This window comes from Pelobates fuscus, chromosome 13 (genome assembly GCF_036172605.1).
Source record: "Pelobates fuscus isolate aPelFus1 chromosome 13, aPelFus1.pri, whole genome shotgun sequence".
Lineage (NCBI taxonomy): Eukaryota > Metazoa > Chordata > Amphibia > Anura > Pelobatidae > Pelobates > Pelobates fuscus.
This window is the reverse complement of record NC_086329.1, coordinates 20,406,832-20,429,103: the sequence shown is the minus strand read 5'-3', so window position 1 is coordinate 20,429,103 and position 22,272 is coordinate 20,406,832. Positions and strand designations below refer to the sequence as shown.

General features: G+C 42.0%; 1 protein-coding gene across 1 annotated transcript in view; it reads right to left on the bottom strand.

Annotated features, from left to right (window-relative positions):
- The window catches only part of MIDEAS (mitotic deacetylase associated SANT domain protein), a 98,828-nt gene extending 92,202 nt beyond the window's left edge, over positions 1 to 6,626 (bottom strand). Inside the window, exon 1 of the mRNA XM_063439632.1 lies at positions 6,272 to 6,626. The gene's annotated coding sequence lies outside the window, so the exon portion shown is untranslated. The remainder of the gene's footprint in view (positions 1 to 6,271) is intronic.
- Between the last annotated feature and the right edge of the window lie 15,646 nt (positions 6,627 to 22,272).

Sequence of the window (22,272 nt, the reverse complement as noted above, 5' to 3'; positions counted from 1 at the left end):
TCTGAGAGGAGATGGTGATGTAACCAAGGGAAATCGGATGGCAGATAGTGCAGCTAAGCGTGCTGCTGAATCAGGAAGACAGGAGTATGTGGGGCATATAGCTGCTCTTATACCAACTCCACTGTCCCAATGGACTCCAGTTTATACAGCTCAAGAAGAGGAGTGGTTAAAGACTGAACCGGGAAAGTATTTGGAGAACAAGTGGTATCAGCTAGAAGATGGAAGAATAGTCATACCAGCATCACTAGCGGTAGAAATTGTCCAAAATTATCACAACGGGACACATTCTGGGAGAGACAGTACTGAAGAATCTCTCAGGAAACATTTCTACATACCAAGATTGTCCAACTTGACTCAGGCCATTGTACGCAGATGTGTAACGTGTGCTAAGAATAATGCAAGACAAGGACCAGTAAAGCCACCAGGAGTCCAGTTTATGGGGGGACTCCCCATGTCCGATCTACAAATAGACTTTACAGTAATGCCTAAATCGGGTGGACATCGTTACCTGTTGGTAATTGTGTGCACCTATTCAGGCTGGGTAGAAGCATGTCCTACTCGTACAGAGAAAGCAGGAGAAGTTGTAAGATTCCTGCTACGAGAAATAATACCCCGATATGGACTACCCTGTTCTATAGGATCGGACAATGGTCCAGCTTTTGTTCATCAGTGCCTACAACAACTGACTCATATGCTTGGTATAAAGTGGAGGCTTCATACTGCATATAGACCCCAGAGTTCTGGTAAGGTAGAGAGAATGAATAGAACTATAAAGAACCAGTTGGCTAAAATGTGTCAGGAAACCCAACTTAAGTGGAACGTTCTCTTACCCATAGCTTTATTGCGAATCCGCAGTACCCCTACCAGAAGGATGGGCCTCTCTCCTTTTGAAATCATGTATGGGCGACCACCTCCCGTACTTGGTAACTTAAGGGGGGACTTGAGTCAGTTGGGAGAAGGAATTACCCGGCAGCAGGTTGTAGAGTTGGGTAAGACTATGGAGGAGGTACAGAAATGGGTACAAGATAGATTACCTGTGAATATTTATCCCCCTGTTCATAGTTATCATCCAGGAGACCAAGTGTGGATTAAAGAGTGGAATAATGTACCGTTAGGGCCCAAGTGGAGAGGTCCTTATGTTGTTCTTTTGTCTACCCCTACAGCGATAAAAGTAGCCGAAGTAACTCCGTGGATACATCACTCCAGGGTTAAACCAGCAGCAGTCGATTCTTGGCAAATTACAGCAGATCCAGAGAATCCCTGCAAGATCCGGTTGAAACGCACTACTCAGTCGGAGTAACGAGGAATTATTGTGGATTACAAATTTTATTGTTACAGGTGTGAGTGAGAAGGCCATAATAAAGCCTGTCCGCTTACCAACACATAGTGTATAAGCCAGGAAAGTCTCGAAGGGACACCTGTGAAGACGAGCAGAACTCCATTCCCTGCAGCCCTCACATCCTGGAAGCTGAGGTTCCATCGCACGGACGAAGACTGAGGATGACGGCGAAAGATGTGCTTTTGATTGTGTTTATTTATATGTGTTTTTATATTCAGGAAGGTAGAGGTACCGACACTCCTAGCTGTGAGGTATGCATTAAGACTACGAGAACAGGTAACCATATTTCCCAAACCCTAATTTGGCATTCACAATACGAATGTAAAGGAGAGGTATCAAGATGTAGATACCTAAATATAGACTATAGTGTGTGCCATTTAGGAGTAGGAGAACCTAAGTGCTTCAGTCCAGAGTATCAACCTCGTACAATTTGGTTGACTCTCAGGAATGGAGATCCTCAGGGGACCCTAATTAATAAGACGGTGTTAGAATCCGTACATTCTTCGGGTGTTCTGCTATTTGATGCATGTAAGGCGATATCAAGTGGTAGAAAACCGTGGAATGTATGTGGGGATCTTAGATGGGAGAGGACGTATGGGTCTAATGATAAATATATTTGTCCCAGTAGTAAAAATAAATATGTGAGTCCTAGATGCCCAAATAAAGACTATAACTTTTGTCCATATTGGTCTTGTGTGGGGTGGGCGACTTGGGGACAGACAGTAGATAAAGACATGATAGTGACTAAGTTGCCGACTAGCCCTTATTGTAAGTCTATGGAATGCAACCCAGTCCATATACTTATTAATAACCCCGACAAGTTCCTAGATAAGTATGGAAATTTATTTGGGTTTCAGATATACGGGACGGGTTTAGATCCTGGGACATTATTGTTTATAGGAATAGAGACTGATACGGTATCCTCCCAGACTCATCAAGTATACCATTCCTTTTATGAAGAGATGAGTATAGATAATAAGATCCCCCATAACGCTAAAAACCTGTTCATTGACCTAGCTGAAAGTATTGCCGGTAGTCTTAATGTTACCAACTGCTATGTGTGTGGAGGTACTAACATGGGAGACCAATGGCCTTGGGAAGCAAAGGAGGTAATGTCCGGTTCTGAGGCAGTTGACCAACTAATATCTACACAAGCCGATTATCATTTGAGTGTTAGAGGTAAATCTGAGTGGAGATTAAAGACCTCCATCATAGGTTATGTTTGCATAGCAAGGAAAGGAATAATGTATAATACTTCTGTAGGAGAATTAACTTGTCTAGGGCAAAAAGCTTATGATGATGATACTAAAAATACAACTTGGTGGTCGGCTTCAAATGTCTCAGAACCATCTAACCCGTTTGCTAGATATGCCAGTTTAAAGGATGTGTGGTTTGATTTATCCATCACATCTACCTGGAGAGCCCCAGCAAATTTGTACTGGATCTGTGGTAAGAAAGCCTATTCGGAGTTGCCACAGGACTGGGAAGGGGCATGTGTGTTGGGTATGCTCAAACCATCCTTCTTCTTGTTACCGATTGAAACAGGTGAGACTTTAGGTGTTAAAGTGTATGATGTGAATCATAGGAAGAAAAGGGGACCCTTAGAGATAGGCACCTGGGAAGATAATGAATGGCCTCCCCAGCGTATCATAGATTATTATGGGCCAGCCACGTGGGCAGAAGATGGTACCTTTGGTTATAGAACCCCAATTTATATGCTCAACCGTATTATAAGATTACAGGCGGTGGTTGAGATTATTACTAATGAGACCTCACAAGCACTCAATCTTCTAGCGAAGCATAATACCAGGATGAGGACAGCAGTGTACCAAAATAGATTAGCCTTGGATTACCTTTTGGCAGTAGAGGGAGGTGTATGTGGGAAGTTTAACCTGAGCAATTGCTGTCTTCAAATAGATGACGAAGGGCAAGCAATAGCTGAGCTTACTAGCCATATGGTTAAACTAGTGCATGTGCCTACTCAGGTATGGAAAGGGTACAATCCAAGTAGTTGGTTTGGTAGCTGGTATGAGTGGTTTGGAGGGCTTAAGGCAGTGGTAGGTGGAGTCCTACTGATTTTACTGTTGTGTCTACTCCTACCGTGTCTTATACCCTTAGTAGTTAGGTCTGTGCAAAGCCTGATAGGAAGTATAGCAGAGAGGAAGGCTGCTGCACAGATAATGGCGATATATAAGTATAAGGCTCTAGATCAAGGAGAACCAATGCAGGAAGATGAGTGTTAAAAGATTCACATCATAAGATAAGTCTGGTCTGGTTCATGGTAACCTGAGGTATATGCAAACCAAGGTTAAGTGATGCCTCAAGTAATTGTGAAATATCAGAGGCATCAAAGGGGGGAATGTGATGTAATTCCAGTAAAATACAAGTTTAGCAGGCTAAGATTGCCACAAGGCATATGTATGTATATGTGTTTGTAGTATCAGTTAGTTAATTACACGTAGCTAAGATACTGTTATCACTGTACTGACCAGGTGCAGGAATGTAAGAACTGGAATTACGCGTCCCTCTCCTTTGTATCAGATGAGCCACGTGGTTAGACCGGATGGATGAGTTTAGACTCTATTTATTAAATAGGTTAAGGGTATGTGTGGGTGTAGTTAATTGTGGGAGGAGCTACAGTGCTATATAAGGAATGTACTCTATGTATTCAGTACTCAGACTTTGCTGTATTTTGGTGACGCTAGTCCCTCTGAGTCCCGATCGGTGATCCAATAAAGAATCTCTTCCTTCCTGAAGAAACCTGTGTCCATCTCTCTGTGCTTGGCTTCCGTCAGTTTCTCCGGTATCAATAGTACCCTGGTGGCATGCCACAGTAACTAGTCAAACCGTTTCGGATAGCTGTAAAGTGAAAAATTACCCTTCTGCATTAGTTATATCAATTTTGGCCCTATTTGGATCAAAACTCATTAACCGAGAGTGAAGGTGCCCTGGGGACCCAGACATATGCAACCTGTTTGACTACTTAACGTGTGACAGCTGCAGGGACTGGGGCTCCAGAAATGACAACTATAGTGGGCTGTAACGTTTACAATACCTAGACTACCCCTTTAAGTACACAAACATGAGCTGATAACTGAATTTGCAAAAGAAATATAGCTGTTTTAGCCCAAGTATTGTGCATTCTGTATCTACCTCACTGTATAGTGAATACATTAATAATGCATTAAGTTACCCCAAAATGTTGTGTTTGCACGGGTAAAATACCTAAACAAATCTCACTGCCCCAGCTAATACACTCTATAAACTTTGTGTTTACGTCTACCCACTTCATCCTTTTACAAGGAGTTAACGGAGATCTATCTTTTGGGCAATATTAAGAACTGCATCTTCATGATACCAAACCGTGACAGCACACCGTAATGTAAGAATTGTGCTACACCAGCTACAGCGGATGAGTACCCCTTTAAATTGACAGCGAATGACAAAATTGGTTGTGGAGTTCACTCACTGAATTGAAAATTGCTCATTGTTATTAATATTATTTATATAGCGCCAACAAATTCTGCAGCGCTGTACAATGGGTGGACTAACAGACACGTAATTGTAACTAGACAAATTTGACACACAGGAACAGAGGGATTGAGGGCCCTGCTCAATGAGCTTACATGCTAGAGGGAGTGGGGTCTAATGACACAAAAGGTTAAGGTAAGGGTAGAAACGAAGGTTGCGAGAAAAGTAATCACTAAGGGCTTAGTGTGTTTTTTTGGGGATGACAGTTGCAGGGGAGGACTCAGGGTGCGGGGAGGGAAAGCTGTTAATTGACACGAGAATAGCACATTTTAGACAAACATATTAAGGGAGAAGAGTAACTGCATTTGAGAAGTTTTTGGCATTTATATAGGACCAACTAATTCCGCAGCGCTTACTCTCGGATTCAGCAAATACAGCCTAAAATGTGCAACATGCTTGTCAATTCTCTGCAATTCACAGTATAGTTAAGAATTCGGGCCAATGTTTCTCTAATGCAACCATTTTGGCCTAAATTTTCCAATTCAGATTTCAAACCACCATAATTTCACTGTTAAGTGAACAAACCCATAAGACTGTGCATGAGGCCTGGATTGCTAAACAGATTCCCTTGGCCACGTATAACTGCGCCGGGCTGATGTTCAGAACACGAAATGGGCTGCGCAGCAATTTGTATAATTTATATGCGGATGAAGGTAAATATCAAAACAGCTTCTAAAATGAGCATTGTAAGCACCATAACCAGTACAGCGTGCGGTTTAAAACATTGAAATACTGCTTGGCTCTTTATCATAGGACATGCGCTAAGGGACTTCTGGCACCATAACCAGGATGTAGTGGTTATGGTACTTGCCCCCATTTTCTTTCTGCACTATATGAGTTACACAAACAGCAGGGAAGCATATTTCATGCTCAGCCCATCAGCATGTTGAAGTGATGTGTATCCAGGTACACATGGTGGGTCTGGTAAACGTAATGCTGCCTACAGGGTATCAATCAGGGTTATTCACTAAACTCCAAAAATGTAGCAAATTTAAATCTGAAAGGCAAAATTCTGTCAAAAATTTTACATTTTGTTGACATTGCCTAGTTTTAGAATATAACCAGATTTGCTGTTTTACCCTCAATTCTGCTCAAATTTTCATTCACTATTCACAGAGTTCAAATATAAAGCCTGTCGGGGTTATTTACTTAACTATGCATTGCTGGGAATTCAATGTAGATTTCACACCTTAGGCTAAAGTAGTTGAATTCAGAAGACTGGAGACTTTTCCAGTTTGGCTACTTTGGCCTACAATCTGACAGAAAGCAAATCAGTTTGAATTCCTGACTGTGAAACATTCTAAAATAAAAAGTAAGACAGAACCTCCACACAACCCAAAGAAATGAACCCCTGTGACACCAATAAAGCACTGTATGCAGGATTTATAGAGAGATACTGACCTTTTTTCGAACGTTCTAATCCTAGAACACCATGTATCTGTATGTATTGCTTGTGAAACTGCAGGAAGCACTCCCAGGATCCTGTTAAACTGAGCTCCTCTCAGACCAGCTGCCTCTGTCAATTGGGAACACCCCAGGAGCTGAACCAGACACTTTAGATGGGGGGCAGCCAGAGCAGGGGATGAGGTTAAAGATCCAAAGAGGGGATTTCACATGGAGAGACTGTAAGTGAGAATTAGGGTGCTGCACACAATCCACTCCACACCCGGGGCTTCTTGCAGAGTCCTGGGATGAGTCCCCCAGCACACACCATAAAAAGTTGTTTTGTGTGTTGTCTAACTCCAGAGATTCGTCACTTCCTTGCATGATTTGCAGCCTCCGCCCTGTCCTGCACAGCAAACTGAAAGTACAGGAGGCCCTGGGTGTTGCAATAAGAGGCTGCAGGCTCTGCCGTACTGCAATCTCCAAATCTGGGCTTGGCATGAAATGAATATGGCCCTGTGTTCATGTCAACCTCCAGTTCATCAGATATCCATTACTGGGGGTATATCTTAAAGGGACACTACAGGGGAACATTCTAGATGTTTGAAAAACAATGCAAAAAGAAAAGAATAGATAAATAAAAGACAGGTGCCACTAGAGGCACTTCCTGTATTGTCACTGTGTTTAAAGTAGCTTAACCCCTTAAGGACACATGACATGTGTGACATGTCATGATTCCCTTTTATTCCAGAAGTTTGGTCCTTAAGGGGTTAAAGGGACACTCCAGGCACCCAGACCACTTCTGCCCATTGGAGTGGTCTGACTGCCAACTCCCACTACTCTTAACCCTGCAAGTGTAATTATTGCAGTTTTTTTATAAACATAATTACCTTGCAGGGTTAACTCCACCTCTAGTGGCTGTTTACTAGACGGCCACTGGAGGGAACTTCCTGACTCATAGCACAGATTATCTGTGCTAGAGTGTTGCTGGACGTCCTCACGCTGTGTGAGGACCTCCAGCGTCGCTCAATTCCCCGTAGGAAAGCATTGAAAATCGTTTTCAATGCTTTCCTATGGGGAGACCTAATGCACATGCACGGCAATGCCGCGCATGCGCTTTAGGTCTCCTCGGCCGGAGGGCGGGATCAGTGTCGCCCACCGGCCGACAGAGTTACAAGGAGGTGCGGCACGGAGGAGGAAGCAGCAACGAGGGACATTGTTGCTGCCTCAGGTAAGTGACTGAAGGGGTTTTCACCTGGGGATAGGGGGGGTGCAACTGGGGATAGGGGGTGTGAGAGGGAGAGGGAACCTGCAGTGCCAGGAAAACAGATTGTTTTCCTGGCACTGGAGTTTTCCTTTAATGTAGTTGTTTTGGCATCTACTACCTGTCCCTGCTGTCTTTTTAATGTAAACACGGTCTTTTCAGAGAAAATGCAGTCTTTACATTACGTGGTGCAGAAGGTCCAATGTCCCTCGCCGCTGGTTCAGGCTCGGCCTCCACGCTAGACAGCCACCAGAGGAGGAGTTAATCCTCAAAGGTAATTATTGCAGTTTATTAAAAACTGAGTGCTGCACACAATGTGCAGCACTGACCCAGAAAGCACCTCTAATGGTCGTTTGAGAGGTGTTCCTAAACAGTAATGTAAAGACTGCATTTTCTCTGAAAAGACAGTGTTTACATTAAAAAGCCCGCAGGGGCATGCTATCACTCCAAAACCACTACATTACGCTGTAGTTGTTCTGGTGACTATAGTGTCTCTTGGTACGATGTTGTAGTATTTTAGTGTGACAATAAACGTTATGTTTTAATTTACTCTTTTTTTGGGAAATAATTTTCTTTGTCTAATCTTATTCTTATCCCCCATCCATTTCTTAGAATTTACTGGGATTAGCTCAAACTCTTTCTATACAAGTAGGCTTACTAATTATTTTTTCACAGCACCGAGACTTCCTCGGCACTGCAGGCCCCCCACGACAACATTGAGAAGGCGTTGCTTCCTGCATCACTAGTCCAATCCAATGCTTCCCATTGAGGAGTGTTGGGTGCCTGATGCGTGGCGAATACTGTGTGTATATCCAATGCTTCTCATAGGACAGCATCGAATCCTAAGCTTTCCTATTATGACAGCAACTAGAAGCATATTCAAGGGAAAATATAGTGTCAGGAAAACAAAGCTTCCTATAATGCCCGACTGCTTCGTGCCTCCCCCAGTGGTGCAGAAGGGGTTAAAAACTCCTTCTGTCACTTACCTGAGTCCAGCACCAATGTCCCTCGCTGCTGGTTCAGGCTCAGCCTCCATTCTAGACAGCCACCAGAGGAGGAGTTACTCCTCAAAGGTAATTATTGCAGTTTATTAAAAACTGAAATAATGACCTTTACAATTTGTAAAATGAGCTTTACCGTTGCGAAATTTAAAAAAATGCAAAAGGGTTAAGGGACCTGAGACTATGCACCCAGACCACTTCAGTGAGATGCCTATAGTGTCCCTTTAACTCTTCAAGGTAAACATTGCCATTTCTGAATGTTTTACATTGAAGGGTTAAACATAGAGGACCACTGCACTCAGAACCAATATATTGAGAGGGAATGGCCCTGGTGTCTCAAGTGGTCCTCCGGAGTCCATTTAAGTTAGGGAATTCAAAAGTGCAATCACACCACTCCTATCCCCATAACACCATTAGCAAGCTTATTGATGTTGTTATTGAGGGCAGGGGTGTCTGGGTGCTGTCAACCCCTTTTTCAATGGCTTAACCCCAATGTTGGAGCTCTGGCGTCCCACACAGCTACCACTTCTTTTTGGCCTTCACAGTATGAGGAAAATGACCAGATGACCAGTGATAGGCTGAGAGCCCGAACTTGGAGTTAAACCATTGCAAAATAGTTCAATCCCTAAAAGTAAGACAGTGCCCAGACACTTCTGCCCCATTACAGCTTAAATGAGCTTAAAGGGAATCTATAATGTGAAAAATCATTTTCTTTCTTTCTTTTATTTCATAAGGTTCCTGGCATCATTGTCATCTCTGCCCCCATTTTACAAATAAAAATGTAAAGTTAACCCTTTTCTTACCTTTTTTCCAGTCCTTGTAGCCACCTGACCCACCTCCTTTTTTGTCAGTATTCTTGCGGATGTCTATCTAACTTCTCATCCAATGCTTCTCTGCCAAGACGTTGAACGTCAAATAACAAATTTGACTTGGTTCTCACTGTGGAAGCACCATCTAGTGGCTATCGGGCGCACAACCACCAGAGGTGTGTTCAGTCCTGCAACATTGCAGAATCTCTAAAAGCATGTTTTATAATGCAGGCAAACGGCAGGGGTACTGCACGTAGACCACTTCATCGAGTCTATGTTTCTATATCTATTCTTCTCTATATCTATCTTCTATATCAATCTATATCCACCTCTATCTATCTACATATAATTGTAACTATATATCTATCTATACCTTTCTGTCTCTATATATATATATATATATATTTCTTTCTATCTATCTCTACCTATTCATCTATATCTATCTATGTACACTGATCAGTCACAACATTAAAACAACTGCCTAATATCAGGTAAGTCCCCCGCGTGCAGTCAAAACAGCCCTGATGCGTCAAAATATGGACTCCACCAGATCTCTGAACTAAGGATGTATGGTGAGTAGCTGGTGAGGCACTGGCTAGTAGACTTTGGTCCCGTCTATGTTTTCTTTTGTCCAAATATATTTAAAAAATAATATAAAAAAATTTGCTTTGTCCGGACTGAATTTTGTCCGTTTATTCAATAGCTTTTAGGGAAAATTCAGTAATTATTCATTCGGATGAATGAAATTCTGATCTGTGCCACAACTGCATCTTGCAGCCATTTAGTAAATGACTCCCTAAATTGGTACACTTGTGGGATAATCATATTTCTGGGTACCGAATTAGGGAGCTGGTTAATGGATAGCTCCTTTTTGATATCCCACATAAGGATTAGGGAGCTATCTACTGAGAAGTTGAACGGCCAAAATTACAAAAAAAGCCTTTCCTTTTCATAATTTTGGTCTTACAAACGACTTTACTAATACTAAGTTAAAAATACTTTACTCCTCACTTCTACCCCTACCCGCTGTTCCGTGAGTAGGGACATGTCTACTCTTATTATTGCTGCTCTGCCAATAATCCATTAAAGGGGTGCCTGCCACAAGTCCCCCCATGTTGGGACACGTAATAAAAAACATCTTGAACTCTGTGTCATATTACTCAAATCATTCCTGAACAGTGTTCGCAGTTCCCCTGGGTGCATTACCCTAATGAACGAGGCCACTGCCACCAGCCCAGGCAACACCATTACCATGAAGAGGTGTACGTGGTCTGCATCAATCTCTAGGTAAGTGGCACATGTCAAAGTAACAATCACATGAACACAAAGACGCAAGGTTTTCCAGCAGAACATTGCCCAGAGCATAACACTACCTCCGCTAACCTTCCTTCTTCCCATAATGCATCCTGCTGCCATGTCTTCCCCAGGTAAACAATGCACAGGCACAATCCAGGTAAAAAAAAAACATGATTGATCAGACCTGACAACCTTCTTCCATTGCTAACATTCGGCAGTGGACAGGGGTCATCATGGGCACTGTGACCAGTCTGTACCTACGCCGCCCCATATTATGTTTTTCAGCAATTTGAGCTACAGCAGCTGTTCACTGTGATCAGACCAAGCAAGCTAGCCTTCGCTCCCCACCATAAATGAGGCACAGATGCCCATGACCCAGCACTCTGGGCTGCCTAAGTCACGTGTGCCGGGGGTGCAATTAGACCCTGGTACAAAATTGCAGAATTATCTCTATGTGCAGCATTTCAAGCTAACAGGGTTATTTACAAAAGTGAGAATTGCTGGGAATTTTAAAGTTAATTTCAAATTTAAGGGCAAAATAGCCAAATTGAAAACAAAAGTTACTTGGAGATTTTTTTTCTAATTCATCTATTAGAAATAGTGAATGACACCTAATGTCACAACAATATTTATATATATCTGCTACAACAGGTCTGGCATCATTATTAGTTTACCTGTTATTGCCAGATCTGTTGTAGAAAATGTGGATAATTGCATATACATGCAAAAAAAAATCCTAAAACATGCATTAACAGGAACTATGTGAAGTATTCCCATTCTGTGCTCAGTGAGGTTTAGATTATGTGCTTTTTAGAAAATGGTCTGACCCAGTTTTAGACAATTGTTAAACCTACAATAGTTGCTTTGTACACGGCCAGGATTCATTGTCCCTTTATGCCATTTAACTTAAAGGGGCAGTCTAAGCACCAAAACAACTACATGCCAAGGTAGTGGATATGGTGCAATGAGACTAAAGGTATCTTCATCCTGGTTCTGGGTCAAATAGTTTTTAAGCAGTGTGACAAAAAAAACAGGAGTAACCTGCAGCCAGGTCCCCAGCTCTTTCATTGTTAACACAATAGAGGAACTAACGTTTTAGCACTATCAATCCATCATCCATATTTGGACGGCAGTGATAAGCTGGGACTATTCAGGGAGCGGAGCCTGGGTGCCCTGGTAATGTAATGTATGTAGTGGGCATTAAAATACCCCTCTATTAAATCTAATTCTACTGTCTGTCTGTCGTTATATACAAAGTGTTATCATTAGAGAAAGTCTCTAAACTTAAAGGACTACTATAGCCACCCAGACCACTTCAGCTCAGTGAAGTTGTCTGAGTGCCAGGCCCCCTAGGTTTTAAACATGCAGCTGAAAACATAGCAGTTTCAGAGAAACTGTTATGTTTACATTGCAGGGTTAATCCAGCTTTCCTATGGGCGTTTTTAATGCGCGTGCGGCTCTTGCCACGCATCCGCATTCAGCTCCACTCGGGAGCTGATGTCAAAGGGGGAGGAGAGGTCACCAGCGCCGAGGGAGCCCGGTGCTGGATAAAGGTAAGTGGCTGAAGGGGTTTTAACACCTTCAGCCCATCAGGAGGGGGGGGGCCTTAGGGTGGGAGGGACCTAAGGACTGTATAGTGAAAATTAGTTTTGGAGTTATTCTTCCCCACCCTGCCCAATGAAGTGGCCTGGGTGCCAGGTCCCCCAGGTTTTAACCCTTCAGATGTAAACGTAGTAGTTTCAAAGAAAACGCAGGGTTAAGCTAACCTCTAGTGGCTGTCTTCCTGACAGCCGGTAGAGGCGCTTCTGCAACTTTGGATGCGAAATTTGCATCCAGCGTGCAGAACGTCCATAGGAAAGCGTTGAGAAATGCTTTCCTATGGACTGTTAGAATGCCGCGCATTCCGCTCCACTCGGGAGCAGACGTCAGCAGGGAAGGAGAGGTCACCAGCGCCGAGGGTGGCGCTGGATTAAGGTAAGTGGCTGAAGGGGTTTTAACCCCTTCAGCGCCAAGGGAGGAGGGCCCTGAGGGTGAGGGTCCCCCAAGGATGACATAGTGTCAGGAAAACGGGTTTGTTTTCCTGACACTATAGTTATCCTTTAACTCAAAGGGACCCTATAGTCACCAGGACAACCACAGCTTAATGTAGATTTTTTTTCTGGTGTGTATAGTATGTCCCTGCAGGAATGTAAATTCCTTTAATGTAAACGCTTCCTTTCAGAGAGTCCCCAGGCAAGTGAGAATTGTGAACTTTGAATCAGCATTCTACTGTTGACTTGATGGTTTAAATTGGAATTTACCAAATCTATTTCCTTATAGTTTGTCTTGTTCAGTGTTCTCAGACCATAACAGGTATAATAACAGAATCAAATATGTGGAAAAGTGGAAAAAAAAACCCCATCAAAAACTGGTTTCATTTTAACTATATTTAACCTGCTGTACTTACTGGGCTAAAAATACATACAGATAAATTAACAATGACTTCACAATGTGTTTTTATACCTCACCTCCTCTAGATTGTAAGCTCGTTCGAGCAGGGTCCTCGTCAACCTATCCTTCCTGTCAATATTTGTATAAGTTTGTTTAGGTCGTTATTATATTCCTCCCTTTATAACATCATGAAGCGCTATGGAATAAGTTGGTGCTATATATATATATATATGCCAATAATAATAATAATGCAGGGCCCGAGTAAACCAAAGAATCAACCTTGAACCAAAGAATCATTGTTGCTGCGGCAGCCATGCACAGAAATCAGCACACAGGCCCACACCAGCCACCCACCACCTTTCAGAAGGAGTCCCTCCAAGCTGCTATCTCTTTCCTTGCGATAACATATTTTTGGGGGGCTGCTGGCTCTAAAGAAACACCATGTACACCATCCAACGCAGAAAGCTGTACGCAGGGTGTGATTTCCAAACAAGCAATCTGTTCTCTATCACAAAGCTCTGTGTAATGTGGACAAAAAGCATCCCAGGCCTTATGTGGCCGTCTGAAGATTGTATCTTTCCAAACTGAAAGGTTTCACGATTTAAAATGATTTAACTGATATGTGAATGTTTTGTTGATCCTAAAACATAAGCAACAACATTTTTTTTTTATTGTAGCAGGTCTTCAGTGATCATTCATATACAATGATATACAAGGAATAGTCACGTTCCTAAATTCATCTGAAACATTTTGACACCTCGTCTTATAAAGAAAAAGACCTCAACTCCTAAAGCCACACTAAAGATGCACATAAACATCCACCTAACAACCATACTTAGCCACACACACGTAAACATCAACACATAATTAGCCACTAACAAGCACCTAGTTACCCACGTGCATATACACAGATAGGGCTTAAAATTCCATGTCCTATGCTACTAGCCAGATCTTAATTGTTACTCACCATTGCCAACCTGAAGGGTCCGTGTGGCACAGTCACCAGGGTTGACTTTCATTTGCCAGTACTAAATTTTCACTCACCAAAGGCTAGTGGCGAGTTTGAATTTTTAATCCTTTATGAGTATGCATAACTAGTCACTCACACACCTTAGTAGCCACATACACACATGCATAATTATCCAGTCTCACTCTGTTTCTTCTATATTCTCTGTCCCTTAAACTTGCCCCAAGGACCAGAATAAGGGCCTGATCATGGAAAGTTTTTATGGGCCTACTGACCTAAGTACATAAGATCACCCCAAGCACCATAAGCACTACAAAACACTACATTGGTTATGTTGCCAGAAGCGCCCTGACTTTCTACATTGTAAGTAGTCTAACAGTACTTAGAACCGTTTCACTACTTAAATCGGTTCCACCAGGCGCCCATCCCCAACTTTACTACCTCAGCCAGGCTGTTAGCTCTCCTGAACTTAGCATCTGGCTCTGTGGTTCAGGTAGTGGAGACAGGAGCAGACCCAATTAATATTAAGACACTATAATCAACAAAACAGCTTTAGCTTAATTAAGTAGTTTTGGTGTATATATCATGCTTATGCAGTCTCACTGCTCTTCGCTGCCATTTAGGAGTTAGATCACTTTGTTTATGCAGCCCTAGTCACACCTCCTTGCATGTGACTTACACAGCCTTCCTATACACTTCCTGTAAAGTAAAAATTGAATGTTTACACTTCCTTTATTGCAAATTCTGTTTAATTTGGAATGTCTTATCTTCTCATTTTTTCAATTTACTGAGCAGGAGATACAAACTTCTAAAGCAAGTTAACATCTGAATAAAAATGAAACAATTTCTTTGTTGTTTTTCATACAGACTGTGTCATTCACAAAAAGGGAAGATGTGGCTAGTAACTTCTAAATGGCAGAGAGTTGAGCAGTGAGACTAAAGAGGCATGATCTATACACCTAAACTGCTTCATTAAGCTAAATGGGTTTTGGTGACTATAGTGTCCTTTTAAACTTATAAGACATACTGAAATACAGTCCTCTAAAGTACAAGTATAAGAGGAGGTAGATAATTAGTAAATGTGTTATATATATAACAGATCACCGGCAAATCGTTCTACGCCCGGAAGAAGAAGTAGGCACTGACCTACGAAACGCGTAGGTTTTCAACTGACATTAGGAGGCTCTGTGGATCCATTCACAATCCATGCGGTATCTTGCAAGTGTGCATGGCTACAGCCAGAGTGGAGAGAGCTCTAGTTGGACATCTGACATGTGAAATAAAAGTATGGAGGAACCCTTTGGGCTATACATGTATTTTACTAGAGACTGTGATACCCCTTTAGTCCTGTGAGTACCGGACTTTTGAAGGGAGTTCTATTTTTGTAAACATACATACCCCTGCGCTACGCCACTCAATTGGTATTCCTGCCTCCCCAAGTGAGCACCACTTCAGTTACATACCCTCAGACACCTTACCCAGGTTTTCTGATGCCAAACGCTGTAGCTCTGCCCCTTTTTGGGAATCATTAGGTAACGACCACTTCATGACACCTTTGCACCATCGTCTATGCCCACTCACATTTTGGGGGCGTGGTTATAAAGGAGACTCCCCCAGGCCTATAAATCCTTAAGCCCTCCATCTATTGAGTGCTCTTTAGTGGTTTGTTGTGATCCTAAAAGCGTATTCCTTATTCTGTGATATCCTGATTTGGCTTATCTGATTACTCCGTTATCCGTACACCTTGACCCGGGCTTGGCTTCTCGGTTTTGTGACCTTGTTATTTCGCCTACTATAGGCATTGCATTAGGCCTGGCCACTCTAAGGTCCGGTAATATGCTGCTATCCTTGGTTTCTCCATCTGAATAGAATAGGTTTTTATAATGCATGTTGAGTTGTTATACGTACCTCAACAATTTTTAAGTTTATTTCACATTTTAATAAATACTGCACTATAAAGGCTTTTCTATTTGCGCTTCTTTTAAGAACATTTTTACTTAGTGGTTCTTGCACTGGCATATTGTCACGGTTCTCAGCATGACATCCAGACGTGGCCACTCCAGAAGTGCCCAAAAGGGGATATGAACCAGGATCCTTCGGTGTCCTGGGCATGCTATACTGCCTCTAAGGCCACAGCAGGTTCTGTTCTTTGGTATATGTTCTATCTTTGTTATTCCTGGCTTTGTCTGCAGCACTAGGGGGCTGGACTCCATCTTTGGCTTATCCAGGGCCGTCTTTAACGAGGGGCAAACGGGGCAGCTGCCCCAGGCCCAGTTGCTCCTGGGGGGCCCAGAGCAGCTGCTCCATGGGCCCTGCGATTTGCGCAGCCCCTATGGACCGGGCGGTGCACTGAGGAGGCTCCCGGGTGGCCTATGCACTAAGGGCCACCCGGGGAGCATGTGTCAGCAGGGGCCCGGTCGGGCGCTGTGGAGCTTATACAGCGCGACCGGGGCCCTTCCTGTTCTGCAGCCGGCTCCTCCCACCGGAGATAATAGCCGCGCGGGAGGAGAAAGGCAGGGAGGGGAGTTCCAGAGGAGAACTCCCATTTGCCTTAGCCTGCCACTGGCCCTCCAGAAAAAGGTAAGAACCTGGAGGGTGGTTAAATGTATGTGTGTGTGTGTATATGTCAGTATGTCTGTGTGTGTGTGTCAGTATGTCTGTCAGTGTATGTGTTAATTGTGTGTCAGTAGGCCTGTGTGTGTGTGTGTGTGTGTGTCTGTGTATGTCTGTGTGTGTGTGTGTGTGTGTGTGTGTCTGTCTGCCAGGATATATTTGTGTGTCAGTATGTATGTGTGAATGTTTTAATGTCTGTCTGTGTGTATGTGCCAGTACGTCTGTCTGTGTGTATGTCAGTATGCCTGTGTGTGTGTGTGTATGCCAGTATGCCTGTGTGTGTCAGTGTGTATGTCAGTATGCCTGTGTGTGTGTCAATACATCTGTCAGTGTCTGTGTGTGTCAGTGTATCTGTCAGCGTGTGTCTGTGTATGTATGTATGTATGTATGTGTGTGTGTGTCAGTATGTCTGCCAGTATATATTTGTGTGTCAGTGACTGTGTGTGTCAGTATGTATCTGTGAATATTTTAATGTCTGTCTGTGTGTGTATGTGACAGTATGTCTGTCAGTGTGATTGCGGGTTGGGCGTAATTGGGGGGTGAGGCGGTGGGAGGGGCAGAGCCCTGGGGGCCCAAGAAAATGCATTGCCCAGGGTCCTAATCATATTATAGACGGCCCTGTGCTTATCCTCGAAAATCCTTCTGCTTGTGTCCTTGTTTGTACTGTGAATTGGAGCACCTTTCATGCACAGCCCCCTGTACAGATTCACAGTTCTGGTGGTTTCGAACCTTATTACCTTGGACTGTGTTTATCTGCAAGGGCAAGCATAAATCTACCGGACTCCCACCTCAGGTAAGACCCTGACACATATCTAGGCGTTTGACGCTGTGTTAGACGTGCTAGTGTGTGCCTTTTTGGATTTGGTGAATAAAAAAACATTTCCAAACAAGGTCTAAAATATCCCAGCTATGTCTATAGGTTGAGTTGGAGACCATTTTCCAAATCCATTATTTTAACCTAAATTTAGCAAACTTTCATTTCAGGATACAAAACCTAAATAATTTCTTTAAGTGCTCGGCCGTAATAAATAGAGTAATGTGATCACTCTAAAAAGGCCACTAAGATGGACAGTTTAAAAAGAACTCCGTGAAGAGGTAATCATTATATAACTATATCAACAGTAAATGTCCTTTTCATAATGACCTATTAGAGAAACCCACAGGCGATTGCCCTTCGGTAGTAATGACATAACTATAGTTTCCATGGTGATTTTATGATGTCATTAAAAAAGCAGTGTGACTCCTTTTATTCATTTGAAGCCGAAATAACAAGCAGGCTTGTGTTCATATTCATTTTCAGCTGAATATATTTATATATATATATTTTTTTGTAAGTCATATGTATGACACCCTGATTAGTTAATCCACACCAAAGTGAAGTAACTTTGGAACCCCAGTTTTTGTATGGTACAACAACGTAATAATTTCAGCAACTTGTGTTTTTTGCCTTGTAAAAGATTGTGTTACGGAATTACCGCAGCACAACTGCTCAGAAATGCATGTTCTGCGTGTACCCCAATTCACCCTTTTTTCTATGTTTTTTTGTATTTGACGATCAGGATCCCCAATCACAATATAATGGGTCTGAACAGTCTGGGTTGTGATGCAAATGACAGTTTTTGTATACGTTCTGAACTTCAAGGTTATAGAATCAATCAGAGAATTGTAGACCTGTTTTTTAATTCCTTACCCCAATATTATGCATGTAGTAAGTGGTAGAGTTTTGGAAAGGGTAATTTACCCCAGATTCACCTCAAGGGTGTCATGTATATTATGTGTTAACGCCATTCCCGTACACCTGGGGTTAACTCAACTTTTGCTCACCTTTCTTCGAATCCCTTCCCACGCAGTCTCTTGCCAGCTACCTGTCTATTATTTCATAACTCTACCGAGCTCAAGTTGGTAGAGATCAGTTACTTGATCCATCAGGAATCTGCAGGCACACACGCTGAATAGGGCAGCTTTGCGAGGTCCTGTAAGTTATTCAACATTGGAGAGCTCTGTCATAAAACACTCTATCATTACCTCCATTTATTCTGTAAAGAAAACAAATGGTATATTTGGTATTTGTGTATCAAACTCCTACAGAATTCCTATTAGAATCCTAATTATTATTTAAGTCATACGTGACGCTGTCTGCCTGAGCATGAAGGGTGTTGCAGTCCTACATTATTGGAAGGTTTAATATTAACCAGCCTGCTTAGGAGCGGATGCTAAACAGGTATATAAGAAGCCTATTTCTAATTGTGTTCAAAAACGTAGCATGGAAGAGAGGCGTGAATATGTGCTTTACAATTCCTGTGATTTTCACTTATTGACAATATTTGATTTAGTTTCGAAATTTGTGCACCGAGCCTTAATATTACCTTTTATTTAGTGTGTTTTCATTTCACAGTAATTAAGGCGTTCACCAATACAAAGGCTGCTACTCTGATAAGAGTGACCCACCTAATCATCAGAATAGACGTCTGCAAAGAGAGCCAAGAATGGAACATTGCTTTCTGTTTATTGCAACTTTATAAAAAAAAAAGTAAAATTTTAATAAAAAAAAAAAAAAAAAAGAAATCAAGACAGCCACTAGAGGCGCTTCTTGCATTCTAACGGAGTTTAACTCCATGAAATGACGTTGAAAGTAATCACACTTTGCATGAAGACATCCAACATCTTTAACCCCTTAAGGACCAAACTTCTGGAATAAAAGGGAATCATGACATGTCACACATGTCATGTGTCCTCAAGGGGTTAAGGGGTTAAAATCCCAAAAGTCATTGATTTAATACTTTTCTATTGCAAAGCTCTAATACATGCTCGTGTCTCGCATTAGGTTGTCCCATCAGCGTGACATCACTGGAGGAGGTGACGTTGGCGCTGGAAACCAGTAAATGTAAAATTGAATTTTTAACACTTTATACATCGAGGCGGGGGACAACCACACTACAGGGAAACACACTATAGCGTTCCTTTAACCCCATGAGATGCCATGCTTTGTTCAGCTACATCCCCAGTCATCCATAAAGGGGAGATCTAATTATGCCAGACATTTATTACAATGTGAATAGATCTGATTTGATGAATCGGTTTTACTTTTGTTTTGAAAATATTTAGAGTCTCCTGTAGACCACTTTTTCACCGTAAGGGTTTATTCACTGAAGTGAGAACTGAATTTCAAATTTAAGGTCAAAGTAGCCGAACTGGAAAGTTCTCTAAATCAGCTCGACTTCCACTACAGCAACCTTGCCCTTAAATTCAATTTAATTTCTTACTTGGCTGCCGCCATGCCCGTCCACAGCTCATCTGCCAGGAGCCCGTGTCGGTGCTGTCCAAAAATACAACACGCCCAAGTACCACACTGATATCTATGGAGAATCCCGTGAGACTGCGGAAGCATCCATAGACAATGTCTTTTTCCTCACAACCGTCACTAGTGGCAGCTGGGGAAAATGACATAACTTGATGACACTAGCTCATTAGTCAGGAGTAGGAAAAATGCATAAGTCCCTTCTTTGTCTTATGATATAGTTTGACTGTATTTGATTTTCTGTGAAATTCCAAAATGATCAATGTGAGTATTTCATAAAGATTATCTTTATGAAATTCTCTTTTTTGAGGATGGGGGGGGGGGGGGGGGGGAGAAGGGGGGTGTCTTGGCTATTTTACTGTGGATTTCAGACCGTTTATGTTTATGTTACCGTTTATCTCTCAGATTAACTGTAATCCTGGGAAACAGCAGTGCTGGTGCTCGTATCCCTCACTTTAACAGTAAACAAAAAAAGTAAAAATAGACTCTCACATATAATATCCCACAAATCTTCAGCAGAAAGTTCTGAGACGTGCTGTTTATTGACCTGTTTGTTCATACATGGTAGTAAAACAGACCCCATTATTGCAGGCCAATCTAGTAACACACAGTAAAAAAAAAAACAGGTCTACAAACAGACGGAAAAAAAGAATTAGAACTATCGGAAAACTGGATGAGCTCCTCATCGACCACCTATGCTTCCTCAGCAGGAATAGACTGCAGCTAGGTTGCCACTTGGCGACGGTAAAGCCAACCTATTTAGACAAAACAGGAGGGCAGCTAAGCCAAAGCTTTATTATATGTGCTGAATGTGAACATATTTATGTTTGTGCGTGTTAGTAAGTTTATTTCAGTGTGTTTGTGCATGTTAGTAAGTTAATTTCAGTGTGTCTGTGAATTGTTTTCAGTGTGTTTGTGCATGTATCTGTAAGTGTTTGTTAGGGAGACCGGACAATGGTTTTCCAAGAGACCACATAATTTCAGAAGGCAGTCCTCTTGATAGTTGGCTTCCAGCAGTTTTCATAGATTTTGGATAGACCCAAACTACCAAGGTATTTTAGTAGAATTGCTAACAAGTATATCTCAAACAATACACAAAAAATTAAATAATATAATAGTACTTAGCTTGTAAAGACGTGTAACAGCCTCCCTAGGTCGCTACCCAAACAAGCGACCTATATCATATATGGTGAACCAAAACAAAGAAGATTCGGGATATGGCTGTGTAAATCTACAGGAAAAACATAAAACAAAACATAGTGTGATATTGTTATAAAACACAATATTCTGTGCGCAGCAATATTTTGCACTCACAAGATGTAGACGGTATAAGCGCTCTTAGGATGCCTCCCCCGATGTAATGGGGGGCTAGCTGGTACTTCTTATCACCTCTGGATCCTTATTCCACCAAAAGACATCCACAGGTCAGGGTTCAATAATAAAAAATGTATTAAATAAAAAGTGTAGTCACCAATTCAGCATAGGATATGGATAACAAAATAATGAGTCCTACGCGTTTCGTTCTATATGAACTTCCTCAGGGACCACAATTAAAACAATAACAATGTATCAATACACAATACAAAGATAAACATATCAACAATTGATACATTGTTATTGTTTTAATTGTGGTCCCTGAGGAAGTTCATATAGAACGAAACGCGTAGGACTAATTATTTTGTTATCCATATCCTATGCTGAATTGGTGACTACACTTTTTATTGAATACATTTTTTTATTATTGAACCCTGACCTGTGGATGTCTTTTGGTGGAATAAGGATCCAGAGGTGATAAGAAGTACCAGCTAGCCCCCCATTACATCGGGGGAGGCACCCTAAGAGCGCTTATACCGTCTACATCTTGTGAGTGCAAAATATTGCTGCGCGCAGAATATTGTGTTTTATAACAATATCACACTATGTTTTGTTTTATGTTTTTCCTGTAGATTTACACAGCCATATCCAGAATCTTCTTTGTTTTGGTTCACCATTTTAGTTGAATTGCCTCAGTAAAGGGAGTTGCTACAAAGTTTAGAAATGCATACCTTCCAACAGCACCAACGTAAACGCTTACAATTTGGTAACAACAGGGCCTGTTGGCATGGGTGGATGTCACCCCCTTCTGGTGGCACCTACTTCCTTCACCTGTGAGGCGAATTGGGTAACATACAATCTCTTTCCATGGCCACATCCTTTCTAAGCTTTCATATCTCCCAAGGTTGGTCCCAGGGAGACCTTATAAAGTGCTATCTGTATTGTCATTAAACTTGGAAAATTGATACATTGAATAATAATTTTTTATTCATTATAATTACTGAAGGTTCCCTTCGAATTTCCAGTC